Source organism: Dasypus novemcinctus, chromosome 3 (assembly GCF_030445035.2).
Source record: "Dasypus novemcinctus isolate mDasNov1 chromosome 3, mDasNov1.1.hap2, whole genome shotgun sequence".
In the NCBI taxonomy this organism is placed as follows: Eukaryota; Metazoa; Chordata; class Mammalia; order Cingulata; family Dasypodidae; genus Dasypus; species Dasypus novemcinctus.
Genome location: NC_080675.1, coordinates 88,829,913 through 88,853,942, shown reverse-complemented (window position 1 = coordinate 88,853,942; position 24,030 = coordinate 88,829,913). Strand labels below are relative to the sequence as shown.

Genomic DNA, 24,030 nt, shown 5'->3' with positions numbered 1-24,030 from the left:
AGAGCAAAAGCATAGACATAACATTCTTGCCCTTTATGTTTTAGAAGGTGCTATAGGTATAAGTCAACAAGATTTGGGGAAAATGTGCAAACACACAGAAGCAGTTCTTTTCCAGAAACCTCACTGGACTAGAGGAATAGCCTTAAAGCTGAAGGAAGGAGTTTAGCAATCAAGATGCTGGAGTTTAGCAATCAAGATGCTGGCGTGTGGGGAAGTGGACTTGGCCCAGTGGTTAGGGCATCCATCTTCCACATGGGAGGTCTGTGGTTCAAATCCCGGGCCTCCTTGACCCAGGGGGAGCTGGCCCATGCACAGCGCTGATGTGCGCAAGGAGTACCGTGCCACACAGGGATGTCCCCTGCATAGGGGAGCCTCATGTGCAAGGAGTAGGCCCCATAAAGAGAGCTGCCCAGCGTGAAAGAAAGTGCAGCCTGCCTAAGAATGGTGCTGCCCACATGGAGAGCTGACACTACAAGATGATGCAACAACAAAAAAAAGAAACACAGATTCCCATGCCACTGACAACAACAGAAACGGACAAAGAAGAAGACACAGCAAAATAGACACAGAGAACAGACAACCGGGGTGGGGGGCGGAGGGGGAAGGGGAGAGAAAGAAACCAAAACAAATTAATTAATTAAAAAATCTAAAAAAAAAAAGATGCTGGCGTGTGTTTCCCACACCCTCCTCTCTCACTTAAGTTATGGAAATAAAGTAGAATTCCCTAACTTCAGAGATTTGAAATTAAATAAAATCTGTGCCCCCAAGTTTCGCTGGGCCTTCTGGGCAGACAATAAAAGTGAATGGCTAAATGGGTTCTCCATGTGTAAACAAGGTATTGTTTGGTCCAAAATTTTGTTTTTCATTTTCTTCATTAACAAGGAAACCTTGGTCATGTCATTTAACCAATCTGTGTTCATTTATTCATCTTTCTTAATACTGGAGAACAATTGAGCTTGTTTTTAGAATTAAATAAGGTAAATGTGCCTAGACAGAATTTTTTAAAGTAATGCTTCCATAGTTTGTTAAGTTGTCCTTTATCTGTTATTTTATTTTTTGAAATTGAAATAAAGTTTTAAGAAATTGGAGGAAGATTGCAGCAAAATATGTGACATGAATCAAATGATAGGAGACTACATGAGATTTGGGCATTTCAGATAATGCTATTGTGCAGGTTTTGATCCTAGAAACTATACTGGAGGATACATCTTAGTGGATGTCTCTATATACAAATGGTAATAGAGGACAAGATGCTACTATCTCCCATGCCCCCTCTTCCTTCAATGACCTTGGTATTTTTGCATGATGTCAGGAAGGAGGTCACAAGGGAGGGCAAATCCTTGAGTCTACTTTGAACAGGAAAATGCTTTTTTTCTCCTTGTTGGCAGAATGGGGGCTAAGATTGAAACTATTCAGTTATGAAAAATTTTAAAAACTTGCACAGTAAATTTGCACAGTTGAGTTTTAAAATATCGTACCTATTACACTAATCTTGCTACCATGATGATGGGTTCCTCTTCCTAACATGGAATTCACCATAGTAACTCATTTTAACATATATAAACACAAAACAGAGAAAGGTAAGGAAACTGCTAAATTGCATGAAGCTAACAATGTTTTTTTTCTCTTTTCCTTGGATATATGCTAAGTTTAATTCTAAGGGGAAGTCTCAAATCTCATTATTTCATGGTTCAATGTTAAGAAGCATAATTTTCCCCCTGCCTTTTTATCCACTTGAAAGTGATTTGAGAAAAATGCTATGCCTTCTGTCTTAGATGGATAGAAAGAAGGTGTTCCCTATTAAAATCCTCTCTAGGTAATGATTATTCAGTTTTAAATAACTGTAACCATTGGTGACTCCCCAGTTTTTCTAAACAAGGAGCTTAAGTGGAGGCAATCTGCTAGAAGGTGAAAATCATGGCTACATTTGCATGGATGACAAACAGATACTTCATGTATTATTTGGATAGGGATAATGGGAAAGTTGACTTTCCCCCTCCCTCCACCCAAGGACACCCTCAGATGCAGACTTGGTAACACAACTTTAATTATGAGCCTCCTTGTGTGCTGCTTTCTGCTAATTGTTTGCATTTTTTGTTTAATATCTATTCTGCTTCAAATTTGATCAAGGATTAAACAAAGATGGTGACTCTCAATAGTTATGTATTGAGAAATAAACTTTACCACCCCCCCTCAAAAAAAAAAATAGTGCATAGAAAGTTCTTCCTAGGAAACCTCAAAAGCAAAAACACAAACTAAACCTGTTGGTTTTTCATTTTTATTTTCAAGATGTCATAAATCACATCACAAGAGACTTTCTGGATTGACCTTTCACTGCTTTCAGCATGCTATACACTCCCTAGTGCAGCTCTTGCACCTCAAAGTTCACATAAATAAGTCAAAAGCATGTCATAGTTTTTAATCTTAATCTTCAAAAGCATATAGCAAGAAAATATTCTATTTCTTTGGTGTTTCCTTCTGTAACTCTGAATCTTGGACAGGGATATACAGGAAGAACTAGAAACAATATGATTTAAGGAAATTGATTTAATTCCTCAAGTAAAAATACTAAGGATATTTGGTCCAAAAAATCAAAAGGTCGCTATTTAATTCAAACAAAAATATTCATTTAACAAATCCCTATTGAACACATACTCTGCTAGGGCATTGTTCAACACATAAAGATGTGGTAGTAAAAAATGCCAAACCTTTCTCTCAAGAGGCTCATATTCTAGTAGAGAGAAACAGCAGATAATGAATTAAAAAGAGACAAAATCCTGGTAAGTGCTATGAATAAAATAAAACAGGGTTTTCTGATGTTGAGCCCCTAAATAACAAGAAGGCTATAGCTATGTAAAGATTGTGAGGGAAACATTTAAGGCAAAGGGAACACAGGATGAACAGAAATTTCAGCATGGCAAGAAACTATAGGATGAGGGTCATGTCAGCATGAAGGGAAAAAAAAGATTTTGGAGATGGAGGTGTGGGCTGATATTGTAGGTATTAGGGAATATGAATTTATTCTGTGATTGGGAGCTATTGTAGGACTTAAAAGAGTAATGGGATTTGTTTGATGGTTAAAAAATGCCTTTATATATATATACTGTAATGTTTATGATGAAATAATATCTGGGATATGCGTAAAACAATTTTAAGGGTTTGAGAATGAGAGGAAGCAGGTAAGGTACATATGAAACAAGATTAACCTTAAATTTGAGTTTCTGAAACTGGATACATGAGATTCATTAAACTAGCACCTCTCCTTTCTATATATTTGCAAATTTTCATAGTGTAAAACTTTCAAATGTAAATAAAAATACCACTTTTCCTGAATGAAAAACACACACGTAGTGTTCAGATTTAGATTTGTAAATACTACTCCTCACTGAAAGAAGAGAGTTGATAGGACAGGCTGCTAAAGAGTGATGGTAAGGAATACAAACTAGATGAGATGCCATTTATTAAGACAGGAAAGGCAGGCCAGGAGATTACATCTTGGAGAAGGCACTGGAAATGAAGTTTCAATTTTGGACATGGTAAGGTTGAGATATTTCTTAGACCTTCAACTGAATTATCAAGTAGCTACTGTGTACACGTGAATCTGGAGTTTGGAAGGTGCATACTGCCGTAGAAACAAATATTTGCTACTTCTTTTCCCTTGACATGTTTCCTTACAGATAGAATACACTTCCCACCATATGACTTTAGGTTTGCCACATGAATTGCTTTGGCCAGCAGAATATAAGATGATATATTTGCTCTGTCTGAGTAATGGCTTTACATATGCTTGCATGGTTGAGTTTGGTCAACTTTCTCTTGCACTCTACCATGAGAGCAGCATATCCCAGTGAGGAATTTTTGCTCCTCAAGTCTAGGATATGAGATGAGGAAGCACATGGTACTGAGCTGCTCCCAGCCAACACTTAAGCCATTTGCAGAAAAAATAAATATTTGTTGCTGAAGGCCAGTTAGAAATTGCACTTATTTATTTCCCAAGAAAAGCTGACTAATACAATAATGGATGGATATATAAATTTGGAAGTTGTTGGCATATTGATTATATTTAGAGCCAGGACTAGATGAAATAATCAAGGGAAGAGGATGATATCCAGTCTTATTTTATTTTATTTTATTTTATTTTGAGGAAAGGGCTTGCCAAAAAGGAAGGAAAATGAAGATGTTCTTGAAATTTCTGGCTAAAAGGGAATTTATTTCTATAATATTTAGGTAAGTTTTATTTCAAAAATTGGCAACTGGATATTTTAAACCAATAGTGAAAAGTATTTGTTCTTGATGTACATGCATATAAAGCAAAATGTGAATCGTTCTACTCCAAATTATACATCACCAAGAGAAATAAATTCTTAATTATTTTCCAAGTTTTGAAAGTGTGACTGAAATTGGAAAAAGTTGTCTCTTCAAATGCCTAAAAATCAGTCACTTGCTTTAAAAAGTATAAATGTGATTTTAGATTCTGTTGTTTCTGGTATAACTTTCTCTCACAAATGTATTACACCAAATATATTAAGCTTTGTTTTAATTAGATGGGAAAAAGCACTCCTGAATCAATGATAAAAGTCTCTTTAAATGCATATGAAAGTATATTGGTATAATTTGTTATATCATGGAAATTTCTCACTTCTACAATAATGTTTTATTCACATGTGATATAGGGTAAGTGTCCTGTTGTAAATAACCCACTCCATTTCCACATTCACTCTTTTCTCAGAAATAGCACGGACACACATTTGTATTTTTCCCAGTGCTGTCGGTCCTTAACCAACCATAGTCAAGGTGAGGTGGCACAGTTAGTAGAAAACTGTTCTTAAAGCAAACACATCTCTTTCCTATATTCATGCTGCATTATTCCCTCAAGTAGTTTCTCCACTGTGGTTTTAAATTTTATCATTATAAATTAGTATGTCTCTTTAAGTCACTTCTTCCTCTTCATCATTTTTGAAACATAGCTTTGAGTTTCCTTTATTTGCTGGCTGCTGTGTAGCCTATCAAAATCCCAGATAAAAACATTGAAAGGTGCTCTTATACTTCTACATCCCATCTTATCTACATGGTTTTGACTAGTGACATGGCTTGCCTCTATCTCTCATTCTCATATACAAAATTAGCCTAAGTATTTCATTAAGGTAAAGGGGGATTTGGGGGTAACTATCCTGAATTGTACATTTTTAGTTTCTTTACTAGGCCATCTCAGAAACAATGGCAACAACCATATTAACTGCCATTTTTAAAGTTCTTATCAGTTTCAAGTGCCATTCTAAAAAGTTGCATTTTATTTAATCCTAGTACAAACCAATAAGGTAGGTTATAATAATATTCCCATTTACTAGACAATGGGACAAGTTATTTAATTTGCTCTGTATTATGTGGTTAGTAAATTGTGGAGCCAGGATTTACACTCTTCTCTGTCTAATGTTAAAACGTGCATGCTTAATCATATTATATATAGCTGCTATTAGTCAGAGTAAGCTCCATCAAGCAAACACCAAATCTAGTGGTTAAAATAAAGTTCATTTCTAGCTCACGTCACAGTTTAATCAGATGATTGGCATGGAGCCTTTCAGGCAGTGTTTTAGGGATGAAGTTTCCTCCTATCTAGAATCTTTGCCAGCCTCTAATAAAACGCATTTCAGTATGGTGTCATTAGCCCATGTAGTTATTACATTTACATAGATTAAATTTAAAAATTCAGTTTGTCAGTTGCACCTAACCATATTTAAAATTCTGAACCATCACATCTAGCTAGTGACTACTATTTGGGAGTGCAGATATAGAACATTTCAATCATCTCAGGAAATTCTATTCAACACACTGGTCTAGAGCCTCTGGGTCTTCTCCTGGGCCACATGAGTCTAGCCTGCAGTGAGATAGAGAGTGTATGGGGAATTGCCAGGGAAATCTTTGTGAGGCAGGCTGAGGTGCAGCATATCACTCTATCTAATTCCATTGGCCAGAATTCAGACAAATGGCTATACCTAAATGTGAAAGAAGCTGGAGAATATGGCTGAGCTGTGCAACCAAGAGTACAAGGAAATTGCTGTGAACAGTCAGCCAGCCTTTATCTCAGTGTTGCTTTAATATCACTTTTTTCTAAGCATTTGCTGAAGGTTTATGTTTCTAGCACCTGGAGTGCATTATTTCTTTCAAAATTCCCACAAGAAACTTGGGGAAGTTTATTGTTCATAATAGTTACCACCTTTCCCCTCACCTGAGGGTGGGGGTGGGATGTCTTGCTGCATCTTTTTGATATTGGCCTAGCTTGTGACTTGGTTTGGCCAATAAAATGTGAGTGGAAGTGACATTGTCCTTGTTTAGAAGGTAAGACTTCAGAAGCAGTGCATTTTACTCCTAACTCTTCTGGAAGCTTCCCAGCTCCATATGAGGAAAACAGGCCCCTAGGTAGCTACTGTCAACCCAAACCAGGCTGCAGGATGAGGCACATGATACTAACCAGAACCTAATCCTGAGCTGGTCCCTCCTAGGCAACCTGCAAGCCCCCAGATTTATGAGGGAGAAAATGGTGCTTATTGTTCTTTGCCTCTGTAATTTTTATGGTGGTTTGCTACGCTGCAAAAGTTGACTAACACAAAACTTTGAAGCAGAAGCTGTTGTGAAGAAACTGAGACCCAGGAGGGTTAACTAAATTGTTCTAGTTCACATGGCAATGGTATTTTAGAACTGGGATTCAAACAAAGACCCTCTGATTCTACTGCACATACTGTTAAGGACTGAATTGAGTCTCCCGGAAGAGATATGCTGAAGTTCTAATCACCAATCACCAAGCTCAGAATGTGACCTTATTTGGAAATAGGGTCATTATAGATGGGATTATGGATGTTAAAATGAGTTCATACTGGATTAAGTAGGTCCTAAGTCCAATATTACTGATGTTCTTATGAGGAGAGAAAGGTTGGACACAGACAGATGAGGGCAGAAAGCCACGTGATGACTGAGGCAGAGAGCACCACAGATTCCCAGACAGCCACAGGTAGAAAGCCAGGAGAGGGGCATGCTGCAGAAAATTCCTTACAGATCTAAGAGGAAGCATGGCTCTACTGACACCTTGATTTCAGATTTTCAGACTCCACAACTGTGAGACAATGTCTGTTGTATAAGCCACCTAGTTTGTAGAACTTTATTGCAACGGCCCCAGCTAACTAAGAAATGTATTTTTAACCATTATGCCGTACTGTTCGTAGGAAAACATTTTATGATAGATTGAATTACGGACCTTAACTTAGACAAATTCTTAATCTTATTCACATTCCTGCGGTTGTGAACCCATTATAAATAGTATCTCCTGGAGATTGTTGGAGATTGAACCATGTCCCCAGTAAAAGGCATGTTCAGGTCCCAACCACTGGTTCTGTGAATGTGGACCCATTGTAAATAGGGTCTCTTGAAGATGTTGCTTCCATTATGGTGTGCTCTAACTGAATCATTGTGGGTCTTAATCTGGATTATCTGAGTTTATAAATGGAATGAAATTCAGACAGAGAGAAAGATAAGCCACAGGAAAGAGCCAGAAGCCAGAAGTCAACTGAACCTTGAGGATAAGGGAGAGGATATTGCCGTGTGCATTTCCATAAGAAGGGAAAGCCAAGGAATTGTAAAATTGCTGGCCAGCCAGAAAATAACCCCCACCTCCACTCCTGGGTGGGGGAAGCAAGCCTTCTGCCTTCTGAATCAAGGGCCAATAAATTCCTGTTGTTAAATCAACCCATTGTATGATAAATTTTTTAGTAACTAGGAAACTAAAGGATGCTATTTTTAGTTAAGGTGTGGCCCAATTGAAGGAGATTGGGACTTAATCCAGATTACTGGATTCCTTTATAAACAAAAGAAATTTAGACACAAAGAGAAAGCCACAGGGAGTAGTCAGAAACTGGAACTCCACAGAATCTGGAAGAGAAAAGAGAGATCATTACCATGTGATGGGAGGAAGTTCAAGGATTACTGGTAGGCAGCACCACAATGGTACAGACTTTGGAAAGAAAACTTCGTCTTGCTGACACCTCAGTTTTGGACTTCTATTCTCAAAACTGTGAGGCAGTAAATTCCCATTGTTTAAACCAACCCATTGTGTTGTATTTGCTGTAGCAGCCTGGCATATGAAGACACATCAGGTATGAAGAAATACTATCTAGAAAGTGTCAGGACTGTTAAATGCCCCTGTTAAACATCTCTGTTAATAATTTCTTTAATGCTTTCATTCTAGTCTTTAAAATCTTCCTATATATAAATCTATTTTTATATGTATATTTCTGTACACATGCATACATGTAATAATAAAGTTTTCGTCCTATCTAATGAGCACAGTATCTTCAGGTGAATTATTTGACTGTGATTTCCAATAATTTCCTCTTTTTGATAAGCGACTTCCTGGGTTAGTTATCTTTATGGATAACATTGTGGCAAAGATAAATGAATACACCCAGGAAATAAGGCAAATATTTTCCAAGGTTAGTTTTGAACAATGATCTAAAAAGCGTGGCACCTTTTGGCAAGAGCTCAAGGGAGAAGCTTTTAAGAATGTTCTTTTTTCCGTTTTTGCAAAGGGGCTTTGTTATTACTAAGGCAGCATATGGAGACAAAATGAGAGACGAGCTCTTGCTAAGCTGCCAAGAGTACTTGTGGACACTGAAAATATGAAAAATAAATACATGAGCAAGATGCAAGGAAATGTAGCTGAGAAAATGTTCATGTAGTTGTGTAGTGTTCTGTTGAATCAGATTGTGACACTGCTAGGATATGCAAAAAAAGTTCAAAATATATTAAAAAGTGTTTTAAAAACTCTAAACTAGTCCTTTTTATGTATATGTTTCCCTTCGTGTGATTCTTTTTTGGGGGAGGAGGGCAGGGTAAAGAGTATATGACTCTATAATAATTGAAGCCAGGATGGATTTTATGAAATGAAAATGTGCCAGCAGTCTTGTTATTCAAAGTGTGGTTTGTGAACTAGTAACTTCCATATCACTGAGTAGATTATCAGAAATTTACAATTTCTGCCCCCCATACCACCCAAATCAAGACATTTATTTTAATATGGTGTCTGGGTTTGATGAGAGATACTAACAAGGAAAATTTTATATTATTGCCTAAGAGTCACTAAATTGCAATCCTATTATTAACTGGCTTGATATTTTCTTTATATGGTGGTTAGGAAATTAATTATTTACTAAAGTCAAATGGAAAATAAAATGAGGGAAAGCATAAAGATATTCACCACTTTATCATGTAATATGTACATGACAACCTGTACATATTAATATATACAGAGCATATTTAAGGTGGTGTGTGCTTGCTTGTTTCCTAAGGTCAAAATAGAGAAGAAAATGTGGCAGATCGAATATTATTTTTCAGTTTACAATCCCATTCTCAGATTAATATCATTTGTTTTTCCTTAAGAAAAGATGAGTACATAAATAAGGGAAATTTAAATTTCTCTTATTTGACTAGAGCCTTTAATCAAGACATTATTAACCAGTAAAATGAATAGCTTTGGAAACTAGAACAGAATTAATGTGGATATTACCGATGTAGTAATTGTCTTTCTCTTTTGTTGACTTTAGAAAAATTTGGGACATAATGTGCTTATAAGGATGTGGCTGTTTCCTGCTATTTGATGGCTTGATTCCATATCTTTATAATACATCAAAGATATATTTTTTTCAAATAACGTTCAATTTAAATATGATGTGAATTTTGCATAAATTATGATGGGACTCATATCTGTTTAAATATCTTAATGTAGTAGAGGCTATAATGAGGTCCTTGAAATATTTTCTTTTGGGGAGGATCTTTATAAAACTAGTTTGCATGTCTCTGTTTAAATGGATTTTTATTAATTTTTAAAATAATTGCAGTTGAGTTTAAGAATCCTCTATTAAACAATAACTTCTCAGTTTATATTTTTGTCTATTTTCTCTTATTTTATGGATAGCATAAGAGGCTTGAGTTCTGTTATTATAAAATGGTATGCTTTGGTACACAAAGCTCTGTTGTGATCCAACATCCACGCTCCATGTGGTTTTTAAGCATTGCGTCTTCTGATATACACTGGTCTCTGTGTGTTAATTTCTGTGATCACTGATATTCAGTGAAGCCAATAAAGCTATTCCTACTCGAGCACACTGAGAAATGAAAGAGTGTGTCCTACCGGTCTTTCCAAAATGAGGATATGGGTGGAAGTTTAGCAACTTTTCAAAAAGCCAATTACTATTTGATGTTATTTTCCAATTCTGGAATATTGTTGTTTCTGGAATAAAGTTTGATTTTCTATTGTCAGAGACCACTTTCATCCTTCAGTCTCTTAAATGACATAATTTCAATGATACCAGAAAAGCTCCCTTATTATCAGAGCATGTTCTCTACTTCTAATACATAGAAGTTTTTTCTTCCAATTATTTGACAATTTGGCCATTTAAATGAATTTATTTAAATAAGACACTTTACATCATGAAGAAAGCAACATTAAAATGGCAAATACTGTTAGTATTCACTATGTACCACTTAAATCACTTTGATGCCTGTAATTAGGAAACAATGACTTCTGTTTTGGAGTGCAACTTTTCCTCAAATAAAATGTGTTGTATAAGTAGAGACTCTAATTAAATGAATAGGCTAACTGCTTTTAGTGGGTTGAATGGTGGTCTCCCCAAAAGATAAGTTCATTTAGTAACCCCTAGAACCTATGAATGTGACCTAATTTAGAAAAAGTATCTTTGCAGGTATAATTAAGTTAAGGATCTCAAAATGAGATTACCCTGGAGTTAGCGTGGACACTAAATCTAGTGACAGTTTTCCTTGTAACAAGAAGACAGGAGATTTGAGAAAAACACAGATACCCAAAGGAGAAGAAGATGTGAGATGGAGGAAGAGACTGGAATGATGCTTCTACAAACTGAGGAATGCCAAGACTTATGGATAGCCTCCAGAGGCTGAAAGAGGTAAGAATTCTTCCTTAGAGCATTTGGATGAAACAAGGCCCTTTCAACACTTTGATTTCAGACTCCTAGCCTCCAGAACTGTGAAAGAATAAATTTCTGTTGTTTCAAGCCACCACGTTTGTTGTAATTTGTTAAAGCAGCTCTAGGAAGTTAATAAACTGCTGTAGCAAATAATTCCAAAATTCTGAGACCGTGTAGAAAAAATACATGCTATTGCTCACAGCATAGTCAAATGTATTGGCAGGTGGGGACCTGCTCCATGCAGCCATTTGGGGGCCCACTTTCTATCTGTTGTGTGATCTGTCATTTCAGCAAACAGTTTTAAAAGTCTCTGCACACTTACCTGACCGAGGAGACACCATGATCACGAAGGTGGTTTTTCCCAGGGCGAGGTTCATCCATTGCACTCTGGATGTGCTCAGCCCTGCGATTTCCCCAAATGCTGAAAACTCAACTGCATAATTTGTGGTAGTTGGGGACTGCGTTCATGCTCTCCCCTGCAAAAAAAAAAAAAAAAAAAAAAAAGTCTCTGAAAAAGGGAATAAAGAACATAGAAATCCTGTAGATATTTTTTGGCCAGGTATGGAAGTGGCACACATCATTTCTACTCACATTCCTTTGGTCATGATTCAATCATAGGACTCTAACCTTAAAAAAAAGAGTATTAAAAATGTAGTCTTGATCTATGCAAAGAAGGAAGGTAGGCCTAATGAAACAATAGAATTGTTTCTGCTACAATCTGTCCTTCAACTATAAAATACCTGCTTTTGGGAAATTTATTATGAGAAGTATACATAAAACATGCTACAGTGTTATTTGAGAGAAAATTGACTGCAAAGATTTGGGGTAAAGTGTATAAATATGAAAAATACATCATATAAAGGATTCTGAACTTTGATTGCTTTCCAGGTATCTTAATTTCTCAAACTACTTAAAGGAATAGAAAATAATAGTTATAAAAAATAAGGAATAGTTGTGGTTTAAGCAAAGAAAAATTAAGAGAAGTTCCCACCTAGTGTCTCTTTTCCATTCACCCCATCCACCCAGAGCAAACCCTGTTACTACTTGATGCCCCCTCCACATCCTTTGACCTACCTCTGCATTCACCTGCAATATCAGTGGACAATGCCCAGCATCTTTATAGCTTCCCACTTCAAGTACCTTCATATCCTGACTCTCTGCCTGAGGGACTTATCTGGAACTACAGAAACTTGCTCAGTTCATAGTCAGGGCTGCCTAAAGTGCTGGAGATTTAATACCCCCAGGTGTAGCTCTGATTCAAGGAAGCATGGGAATCAGTGAATACAAAATATCAAGCTTTTCCATCCCTTGGTAGGATAATTTTGAGGCACCATGTAATTCTTCAGAGGGTTCCCAAGGTGATTGGATTCCCATTGCCACAGCTAAAGGTACACATTGTTGGCTTTCCCTCTTGTCTCATCATTACCCCCTCCCTTTTCCCCTCCACATAGTTATGCTTTTGGGATTTATGTTCCAAATAAACCACCTGCACTAAATCCTTAAGTCAGTTCATGCTTTGGGTGGGGGCATGAACTAAGATATTCAGAAAATAATTTGGCCATATATGAAAATATTGACAACTAAATCTGTGCATTTCTCTTTCTCTCTCTCTCTCTCTTTCTCTGTCTCCATATTTACCTGCCTGTCTATAATCTATCAATCTGTCAATCTATTTATTATCTCTCTATCTAATAGAATGCTTAAAATAATTTATCTTGATTTACTTTTTGATTAGCTGACCAACTTCTAGTATCAATCACATTGGGTAAAATTTCTATCAAAGGTTTTTTTGAAGTTTAGTCAAGCATAGCAGCTGAAAATTCAGACTCTGGATTCAAATCCTAGACCTGCCATTCTTAGGAAATATAATTTTAGGCAAATTATTGTCATCTCTGAACCTCCATTTCCTGATTTATAAAATGGTGGTAATCAATAGCACCTATTGGTTCCAAATATCAGGAAGATCAAATTGGGCAATGCATGTAAAAATACCACAAGTTGGTGAATTCCTTAATAAATTGACATTAGAATTTTTTTTGTTAGTTTTGAAGTTTGAAGACACATTTTGATGCCCAAATGCACATTGATTTGTATGTACCAGATGAACAAATGGATCCTTCAGAGCCTTTGGTACATGTCATAGTATTTGGGGACAATCTCAGCTTTAACGCCTGGGAAAATATTTAATTAAATCCACCTAAGGAAGTAAATGGTGTCATGGTATGTGTGCATGTGTGTGTAGTGTGCAGTGAAGTTAGTTGCATCCATTATTTGAACTGCAACAGAATCTTGTGGGATGCCACCCAGAGGACAAAAGTCTCCTTTTTCTAAAACTCTTACTTGCCATAAACCAGCCTACATTTTATTTTCTGGTGATGTGATAATCAGAATATTTGACTTTCTTTTCAGCCTCTAGATTTTATAATTTACCAACATAGAGATCTTTGTAAGTGTATTTTTGTAGCTTTATTTGAAACTGTGCTTTAACAATATGAGAACATTTACTTAGTTTTGGCTGGTGAAATCTACTGTCACTTTAAAACAAGTAGAGGCACCAGCATCTGCAGTATTTGCAGACTCGTGGACATTGTGTGAAATAGGTATAGCCAAAATTCTATTTCCTGTTGTTTAATATCTTCTATGGGATACATAATGTCTTCTATGGGATACATAAAATTATCTCAAAATGATAATGTTGCTATTTTCAAGGTATCACAGATGAAGAGAACCTTCATAGATTAACATATAATAGAATACAATAATATAAAGCCTAAAAAGTCACCATCTATTTTGCATGAAGCATTTCTATTACATTTTATGCAAGCATGGACAGGAAAGTGCTAAAATATAAGCATTAATCCATGAGTAGTTTCACTGTACCCTAGAAATTTGCTAGGGAGAGAAAAAAAATAGGAGTGGAAAGATTAGTTTTCTTTCTTTTGTGTTTCTTAGTCATGGGAATCTGTATTACATTTGGAGATTTCAGGAACATTTTAACCGGAGGAGAGGAAGAATGACAGGGCTATAAAACAGAGATAGTGAACAGGGTTTCTTGACTTTTTTGAGTGGAGCAATTGGAGACATGAGGGAAGACTGTGACAGTCCAGTGGAGTCACACAGTTATGTTTACATCAAGTTTCCTTTGCCCAAAATACCTGTAAAACTGAAATTAATTCTAAACAGAGTTAGGCAGAAAATAACTGTCTTTTTCTTTTCAGTCTCATTCTATGGAAGTGAGAAGAACCTTTCATGCTCAGGCAGAATTGAAAGAGCTGTCTTTACTTTCCCTGTCTATTACACATAGAATTTTTTTATGCAAAAATAAGAGAAAAAGGTATTCAAGAGTCATAAAATTTGGTTTAGTGATTTTCATAGTGCTTGACATGTTATATTTGGGAACAAAAGTGTTTTTTGTTTTTTTTTCCTTCAGAAAGATAATAATCCAGAGTGGCTAAGATCTTTTGAAAATTTCATAATTCTGGATCATTTTAGGCAATCATCTAAGCTAACCAATATGTTTTAAATTTATTAGCCAATTTTTTGACTCTTAGAAGCAGAGCTGCTACAGCTTGTTTAAAAGTTTTTGCCTTATTTACAAATGTTAATTAATAATGGAATTAAAATTAACTTATATTTCTCAAATAGCTGCACAGTATTTGCAAATAATTTTTTAAAATTGAATTAATCTGAGTTTGTTTTAATTATAATTTATTTTCATAACAGCCAACTGACAGGTGATACTTATATTTGCTTGAATTACATCTACAGGAAATGTTTTCATGTTTTGTAGCTGTATAAATTATTTTAGCTCAATGATAATATTTAGGCCTAAAGTAAAACATATAAATATTTTCTAAAGTGAATGAAGTTGTTTATATCCTGAATAGGGGCATTACCTACTGGCCATGTACTTAACAACCGTAATTTCTACTATGAAATTTCTACTATTCAGATTACCTTGAATAGTCATCTGAAATTCCAATTTGACTTAGTAGCCTATATTTTATCTGGCATCCTTACACATGAAGTATTTTGACTCTATCTGGTCACTGGTAAATGAAGAAGGGTAGAGTTGCCATATGGGGTACATTCTATTCTTCTATATTTTTTCTTCCCTATTCTACTGTTTCCTCAATTATTATAAGGTATGTACTTTTTTTTTTAGTTAAAAAATATATTTTTATTTATTTTAAAAGATACTTAGATTACATAAAATGTTACATAAAAAAGCAAGAAGGCAATTCATTTTTCTAATGAACTTGTTACTAAGTTACTCAGGAATAAGGAAACCTCTTCCTAACTGTAGAGTAGAAACACTGTGAATGATGTTTCTTGATATGGTTCCAGGTCCATGCAGATGGAATGCTGTGGGGGAAAGGGAAAAAAGTGTAGCTATGAAGGATTTGTTCCATTACATTGTGTTAGATTCTTGCGGAGGACAGAAAATCTAAAAGGTGGATTTCTGGAGTTGTACCTTATGGAAAGAAAAAAATGAAGTCATAGGTATAGGAGTTAGAAAGGTAATCTGGTTAGAGATTGTGGGATAAAAAACCATTTAATTTCCTTGATGTTCAAGTGTTGTCCCTAAGGTTTCTAATTATTTTTGTTAATCAACATTTAATGATTAACAATTTTCTATATTAAGTTGCTAGATACTTAGGAACACTTGATTTCTCTCAGGAGATCCCCAATTGATTTCTAGTTCCAGTGCTGTTGAATAGAGTCTTGATTCTGCCATTTACTACTTGTAAGATGGTGGGTGGGCCTTAGTTTCCTTATGTGTGATACTAAGACTGGATTTATCTTCTCTTAACCAAATAGATTTAACATTTCTCGCTGAATTAGGGTCTTAGCATGAATGTGTTTTTTTCGATGAGTTATATCAACACTTACATTGGCCTTCCTTTTCTTTGGATTTTTTCTGCTTTATCTGTTCTTGTTTCATTTACCAGTTTTCCAGGGTTAGCCTTGATCAGAAATTTGAATATGGAATTAGTAAAAATACTGTGAAATTTGCTTTATTCACATAATAGGTATTTGGTGTGTAAGGAAGTAGCTCTAATAAGTGCTAGAAAAATCTCATCTTGCATCTTCTCTTTTTCCTTCTACTTCTTTCCCTCTTCTAACCTCTTACATTCCCAAATAAAGTTTTATCAGCAGGCTGATCAATTACATTTCCTGGGAAACGGACTTTGGCCCAGTGGTTAGGGCGTCCGTCTACCATATGGGAGGTCCGCGGTTCAAACCCCGGGCCTCCTTGACCCGTGTGGAGCTGGCCATGCACAGTGCTGATGCGCGCAAGGAGTGCCTTGCCACGCAAGGGTGTCCCCCACGTAGGGGAGCCCCACGCGCAGGGAGTGCACCCGTGAGGAGAGCCGCCCAGCGTGAAAAGAAAGAGCAGCCTGCCCAGGAATGGCGCCGCCCACACTTCCCCGTGCCGCTGACGACAACAGAAGCGGACAAAGAAACAAGACGCAGCAAATAGACACCAAGAACAGACAACCAGGGGAGGGGGGAAATTAAATAAATAAATAAATCTTTAAAAAAAAAAATTACATTTCCTAAATGCTTTATTTATTTGCACATTTTTATAATTTTTCCCTGACAAGTGAGAAGAAGCTCAAATGAAACTCTTGATACTAGAAATTTATCTTTAACTTATTGGATCTTTCTTTAGAAAATATTTCAAATATTTCATATATTCCTTGGATGCATTCCAGAAAAATGCCACATGAAATATAAGTGAGTATAAATACATTATATGCAGCCCTGATACAGTGTAATAGTGAATAGTGCTTTTTATTCCCAGATTTTTATGTCATTGTTTTGTAATCTAGACATACACAATTTTTGAAAAAGTTACAATAGCCAAATAAGAGCTCTTCCTTGACACTCCTCTTTCCTAAAATTATTTCATTATTTAAACCAGATGGTGTATGACAGTAAGGAATTCTTCCTTCCAGAGACAACACTTTCAAACTCAGATGGCTTCTTGTTCCTTAGGAGATTGTTTAAGTCTAGATCTCCCTGAAGTTTGCTTCTGATATCCACACAGGCAGCACGAAGGTGTGTTCTTTGTAACACAGAAATTGATCTCTTTAGCCCATGCTATCACTTACTACAATGTCCTCACCCACTGGGTCAACAAGACACTCCTCCTTCTCCATGCTAACCACAGGCTTCAAAACTCACATCTGACAGAATTCATCATTCTCTGGAAGCAGAACTGGACAGAGTTTAGGGGTAAAAATAATTAAGTCATAATTGAAACTGGATTGTTTTAATGAATGAAAACAAGCCTTTCTGGAAAAGAAATCCTAATCTTTTTGTTTTTAAGTTTCCATGGCATTCAGGCAATAATAACATCACAGCCACTTCCTAGTAAGACTTGTCCTTCCAATAAATGTTCTCCACTCCCTCCATGAAAGCACAGATTATGGAGGATTTTTTGTCAACTTAATTTAACCTCATGAGATGGAAGAGCAATAAAATTAAAGAGTCAAATTTTCCTTCCACATGATTTTTCAGTCTTCTCCATTTATCAGATACACAAAAATAATCATTTGCATGTTTCATTAGGAAAAAAAGGCAATATGTTATCATTTTTGCAAGGGTACTATGTTACCACTTTTCATTAGGAAAAAGCAATATGTTATCACTTTTCTTCATTAATGCACAATTAAATTGAAAACTGAAATTCTTCTTAAATTAAATTTTCTTGAAGTATATCATTCATACATGAACATACATAAATAATAAATGTGTAGCAAAAGTTATGAACTTACAGAACAAACATGTATATCACCATACAAGGCCCCCATATACCACCCCACTACCAACACCTTGCATTTTTGCAAAATATTTGTTATAAACTATGAAATAGCATCATCAAAATATTACTAACTATAGTCATATCTTACATTTGGTGTATTTTTCCCCCAAGAAGTCTGAAATTTTAATCTCCAGTTTCTGCTCAAATCCTCTTGATAAAATATTTGAGATCTAGGCTAACTCTGTTGCTCGGACTCATGCCACAATTATTTTTCTGTTTGTATCATTTTTTTTAATTAATACAAATTTAAATACACTTTTTTTCACTAGAGTTAAATGTTTCTGTTTTAGCAGTTAGCTTGTAAAGATAAAGTACCATGCCCTTAGCCATCCACCTGAAAGCCTGTCTCTGAAAATAGGCATTTATAAAACTACAAGGGACTACCAGATTTTAAACATTTATTAACGCATGACTGTTGAGATATTCACATTACTGGAGAAAAGATGCTTGAATGCAATTGAGATCTTATCAGTTTCTGTCTGGCAAGAAATAGCTTGGATTGACCATGAAGGGAATGGACCAATAACCTAGATAAACATCAGATAATATGAAGGCCCTTAAGACACTTTCGAGGTATGATAAAACATGTCAAGTTATGAAGGCAACCTATCTCAGTAACCTTTGAGACCACAGAGTATTAGTTTTAGAGAGATTAAGCTTAATAGATTTCTGAGTCAATCTATGCTGTTTGCACACACAATGAGACAGCAAGGTGCTTCTCTCTATTCTATTTATATTCCCTGAAGGTTAACCTTAGAAATGTATGTGTATTTTGCATTTGAAGAGCTTTCACATGTTTTTTAAGATTAGAAAACAGATTAGATTTTAAGATGAAATTTTCTGTCCTGCCAGAGTTTACGTGTACGTAAAAAGTCAGGTTTTATACATAAATCATAAAATGATTTCATGTCCCAATTTAATTTTTTGGAAAGATAAATTAACAGGAATTGATTTAGCCAGAATCAGGTAACTACTATTTTAAGTAGAAAAATAATTCTTTAAAAGATTTAAATATATTTTAATAAATACTATGTTTCTGAATTATAATTGCTTATTCAATTTAAAATACACAATTTTAAAGATGTGAAAAATATGCTGGGACAGATATATTTTCATGGAAATTCTTGAATTCAGTTTGTATATTTTATGCATGAGTACTCACTGTGGCAAGCTAAAACGACTTATTAGAAAGGATGTATTTTCTGTAAGCATCAGAACATTTGGTTGATCTATGCCTTTAGTACCACACTAGCCTAACTAGATGTGAGAGGGTTGGATCCTTTGGAAGTAGGGTCATTAGAATAATGTAGGTTCTTTTGAAGCAAGGGGAGTGTAGGTGATCTAAACGCAATCAAGTTCACAAAGCAGCAGCTGATATTCAAGTCAGCTAACATTTTTTGAGTTAGGCCACCTTGATAGAAGGAATATTTTTGAAACTATGTGTAACCATGTTAAACCCATTACAAGATTACATAAGAAAAGTGATCATTGTACCAGCAAATATGACTTTGTAGAGCCTATCCTTTGAATGTTTGTGATTTCACACACATGCAATTAAGATACCAAATAAGCCAGTCTAAAGAAAAAACAAATTCCCTGTCACAGTTTGAAGTCAATCTTCTAGGTTCAAAAAATTCCTTTGTAAGCCAAGATCTTTAATGGTGGTGGATTTGATGGGCTGTCTTTTCTAAGAAAGGAGCAATGACAAGATTAGATGGCTACAGCACGGCTTGTGAAATTTTCTTTCAGGAACTTTTATAGTTAATAAATAAACCTAATTATAACTCACCCACAATATATTGTGACAATATAAAGTTGATGACTGCTAAAACTAAGCAGGTTTGCAGTGTTTTCCAACAGCTATTTCGGTCTACTTTATGAAGGGTGTGAAACAAAGATTAGTCAATCAAATCAGGGTGACATTCATTTATAAGACTTTTGAGAAGCCTAAAGATATGTTTAAAAGTGATGTTCAATTATAAATCTGATTCAGAAATGATGCGGCTTTGCCTATTCATTTTCACTCCTTGTCTCCTAGGTCAGACACAGTTTGATGTATAAGTCCAAAGTTACAATTTGCAATTTAAAGAATTACTAATAGAAAATTATAAAACATTCTAGCTTTGCACTTCTGCCCTCTGACATCATGAGAAGAATAAAGCTTATGCCATTACCTTTACATAATTCTGCACACTTCTATCTCAGTTGCTTATGAAAATTAATGATCAAAATGAAGACTGTATTAGATGGGCGTAATATGTCCCCTACATCCAATTCCAGGTTTCAGACTATTACTTTAGAGAAAACTGAGCTATAGGTTATTCTTTAGATTTTTTTGTTTGTTTGCTTTTTTTGTCTGAAAGATCTAATCTGAAATTCCATACAATTGCATTTCTTAGCGCATATCAATTTCTTTAATCTTTCCTCATAGATCCTCTTCCTTAATCATATTTATTGCTCTGCTCTGAACGGGTTTCAAGGTTCCACAACTCTCCTAGTAATGGAGTCAAAAGCTCCAATAGTGATTTTATGAGCAAAGCTGAATGGAATCTCACTTGTTTTTAACTCTGCTGTAGTGACTCTGTGGGACTGTCAAGGAGAAAATAAATATTTGTTACTTTTGGTAACAAAAATATGTGTGACTCAGCAACACATGGGGAGCAGATGTGTTGAGTAAGAACCAACTCCTGTGCATCAGACCTGTCACTGTGTGAGGCTATAAATAGAGAAAAATTAGGGGAGAATAAACCACATCCCTGATTCTCCTCAATTGCATTTAAAGCAGAAAACGTAAACGTTTGTTTTTAAGAAATGATTTTGCTCTGTATAGATGGCTGGTCAACACATGTTTAAGTAAACCAAGCAGACTCCACCCACTCCCTGCCACACACACACACACACACGCACACACATACACACACACACACACACACAAAGGCAATATGAGCAAAGAGGGTCCTGCAGATGTTAAAGCATACAGAAGCTCAGATAGTGGCTATCTTGCTCTAGCATTTGCTAGATTTGCCTGATTAACTTGATCATATCTGGCTCTTTTTATGGGGCATAGTCCTGAGTTCACAGTTGACAAACTAAAATCTTACAAAAGGCATTTTCTACTTGATTGAAATCTGCCTTTGCAAGTAGCTGTATCTTTTCCCAGATAAAATGGCTTAGTTTTGGGGTCAATAAAAAAGCTGGATGTGGAATACTAGATCTAAGAATTGAAACATGTAGAGTTTACTAAAGGGCAGCTTCCTAGACAATAAATCCCTTTCTGGCAGGTGTTAATTCTCTAGAAATAATATCTTCCTGATTTTGCAACATGGCTTTTTCAAGCTCATATTGTTACTTTAAACTTACATTAGATGATTTTCTCATAATACTTGTTAAATTTAATGAAAGGTATCTACTTCTATTTCTTATCATTTACTGGATAAATGTAAGAACTGAATTGAAAGGAATGTAGGGCAATTTGAGAGGTCTAATGACAAATGTCTACTATATTATCGTAGTGTGTTCTTGAAGTCCAGGAGCCTGCTTTAGTTATCTTTGTATATGACAAAACATTGCCTTGAGCATAATATATTCTCAGTACATATTTGTCAGATTACATTAACAGCTCTACCATAGCTAGCTTCTGTTAGAATGAGATTTTGTACTTTCTCCCAGTACCTAATTCAGGAGTATTCTTTCTCTCAAACAGTATCTTGGTCACTTCATTTAGGAAGGTCTCTTCAGTTTTTATAATTAATAAGGAAAAATTGAGAAGCCTGAATATTTTAAAAAGGCATTTTATGCTCCTTATTTAAACAGAGCTTACATAAATATCTTTATGAATAAGTTAAATTGTTAACCCTGGTACTTGATCATATAGCATATATATTTTTTAAATTTCAAAGTAGAAATTAGACCATTAGCTAAATGAAATACCCATGGTGACTGTATTGTGATGGAATATATTCATTTTCAGAAAACAATCTATAGCTGAAACATTGCTTTGATATATGTGCTTCAATGAAAAATTGGTATAAAATTTTTTATATGATGCCATTTAGAAAATACTGATTAACTCTTATATTACCTAGGTGGGAGTCTCTGCTACCAGGAAAAATTGATTGGAATGCCCATCTTTGCTTTTGCTCTTTCCTTCCCCTGTTTCTTTTTCACTTATTGCCAAGACTGAATGCCTTACTGATATACATAGGAAGGACAGATAATATGCAGAATGACCTAGCTAAATGGCATTGTAAAGGAAATCTAGTGCTCAGCTTTTCAATAGCAGACACCAGAGTTATTCTAAAAGTAGTTTTTCTTCTCATGTCCATGGATGATTGTGTTTTATAAGTACTTTATCCAAATGATATAAAGTTAAAGTCCATTAATCTATGGGCAAACTACAGGCAAGAATAATCTTATTTTCATTTATTCTGGAGAAACCAAAAAAAGAAAAAAGTATACTCTTAAAAATTTAGCTTTTCCTCTAATATTTTCCTGGCTTTACAGTCTCCAATTTTTCAGGCCCACTTTAATATCTTGAGTAAATTTTCAATACCCCATTTAGTTCTCCTTTCCTCTTTCTTTCTCCACTTACTTCAGGTAGCAAACTCTCTCAAATGAATATCCCATTCCCATAATTTAATGTACCATTCCACTGACCTTACATACATCTAACCTATTTTCTTATATTATGGAAAAGAATGGGCATCTCACTGCATAATATAGTACAAAATAATTATACATATAAAATTAATTATATGCAGTGTGGAAGTATGCGCCACCATCATTATTTTCATGGGCATCAAAAGCCTGGTCCAAATCCAGAGTTTCACCTGCAATTATAACGGTGTATCTTTTATTTTTCTCTTAGGAATAAATACACTACTTCTGCTGTGCTTTATCCTTGGCTATTTTCATTTTAAGGGGTTGATCTATGACTGAACTTTGCTGGCATACATATGTGCTCTATGATACCCAAGTATTCTTTGGTATATAATAGGTATCATCACCATTTCCCTGTTGGTCATCTACCTTGTCTCAAACCAAGTCTTGATCATGTTAAAAATTCTATAGCCTTCATCATATTGGAAATGTCATGACATTCATGGGTCAATAAAATCTTTTCCCTGAGAGGATGGGAAATATATGAAAAGAGCTTACTGAATTCAAACGATTCCTTTTAAAGATTCAGCAGATGAGTGAGAGAAGTGTATGAAAGTAATTTCAGAGAGGGGGTGTTGGATGAGGATAGGATGAAACTGACAAGGTAGGTTTTATTGGTGGGGGAGTTGGGAGAGATGACATTCAATTCAAGATACCTGCAAGACCTTCATCCTGGAGGTTATTTTCCTTAGAGGAGTACAAGAGAAAAGATGAAGTCTGGACTACAAAGTGCAGAGGCTCCTCAGTGGCCATCATCACGTTTCTGCAGTTTACTAGGCCATACCAAGAAGATAATGAGGTGCTTTGTATGCACTGTGTGTGAGAGAGAAAATCAGCTCACCAAATGACTTTTTTTTGGTAGTGACTTACAATCAGGGGGCAGTTTCGTGAATTTGAGGAAACATAAAGATGCTGGAAGGAGCACTGTGTGTCCAGGGAATCGAATAGAGAACAGAAAAAGATTTTGATGTCCCTGCCTTCAATGTCACTCTAAAGCAAATAAGGAAAGTGAAGAATTGCATGATAAAGGCTGTAACATCAGAAGGATGAGCAAAGTAATTTTACAGTTCTAGTTAGAAAATCATTAAAGCCTGGTGTTTAATAGGTAGCTGAAATGAAGAAGGTAAGCAGAATGTCAAGGTCCTTTTAGAGAGCTTAAATATTGCAAAACAAATCAAAGTTTCTGGCAGCTTCTCAGGCACTTACAGGCTGGAGAATTCACAGAGCAACAAAGAACATGGATTTCTCCCTTTCCTTTCCTTGAACGAAAACAATTTGTTCCTAAAGGGGTACAGCATGTTTTGCAAAAATGCTGAGTGTTTAGTATGATGAAACTTTAAAAATTTACCCATTTTCTGCAATCAAATTAAAAAATTTTAGTTCATTACTCTCTATGGATTTCAAAATGAGCAATTCAGAAAGATATGCTCTTTCAACGAAGAAGATTAAAAACAAGGCAGTCCTAAAATTCTACAAGATTTTCTCCAGGAGGCAAACTTAATATACTACAATTTTATGTTCTGAAAATTACAACACACATAGTTTCCTACT

The 24,030-nt window shown here is 35.4% G+C and overlaps 1 non-coding gene across 1 annotated transcript; it reads left to right on the top strand.

Annotated features, from left to right (window-relative positions):
* The first annotated feature begins 11,302 nt into the window (after positions 1 to 11,302).
* Positions 11,303 to 11,467, top strand: LOC111764200 (U1 spliceosomal RNA). The gene has a single exon (XR_002796877.1). It is a non-coding gene; the product is annotated as a U1 spliceosomal RNA (small nuclear RNA).
* Positions 11,468 to 24,030: the final 12,563 nt, after the last annotated feature.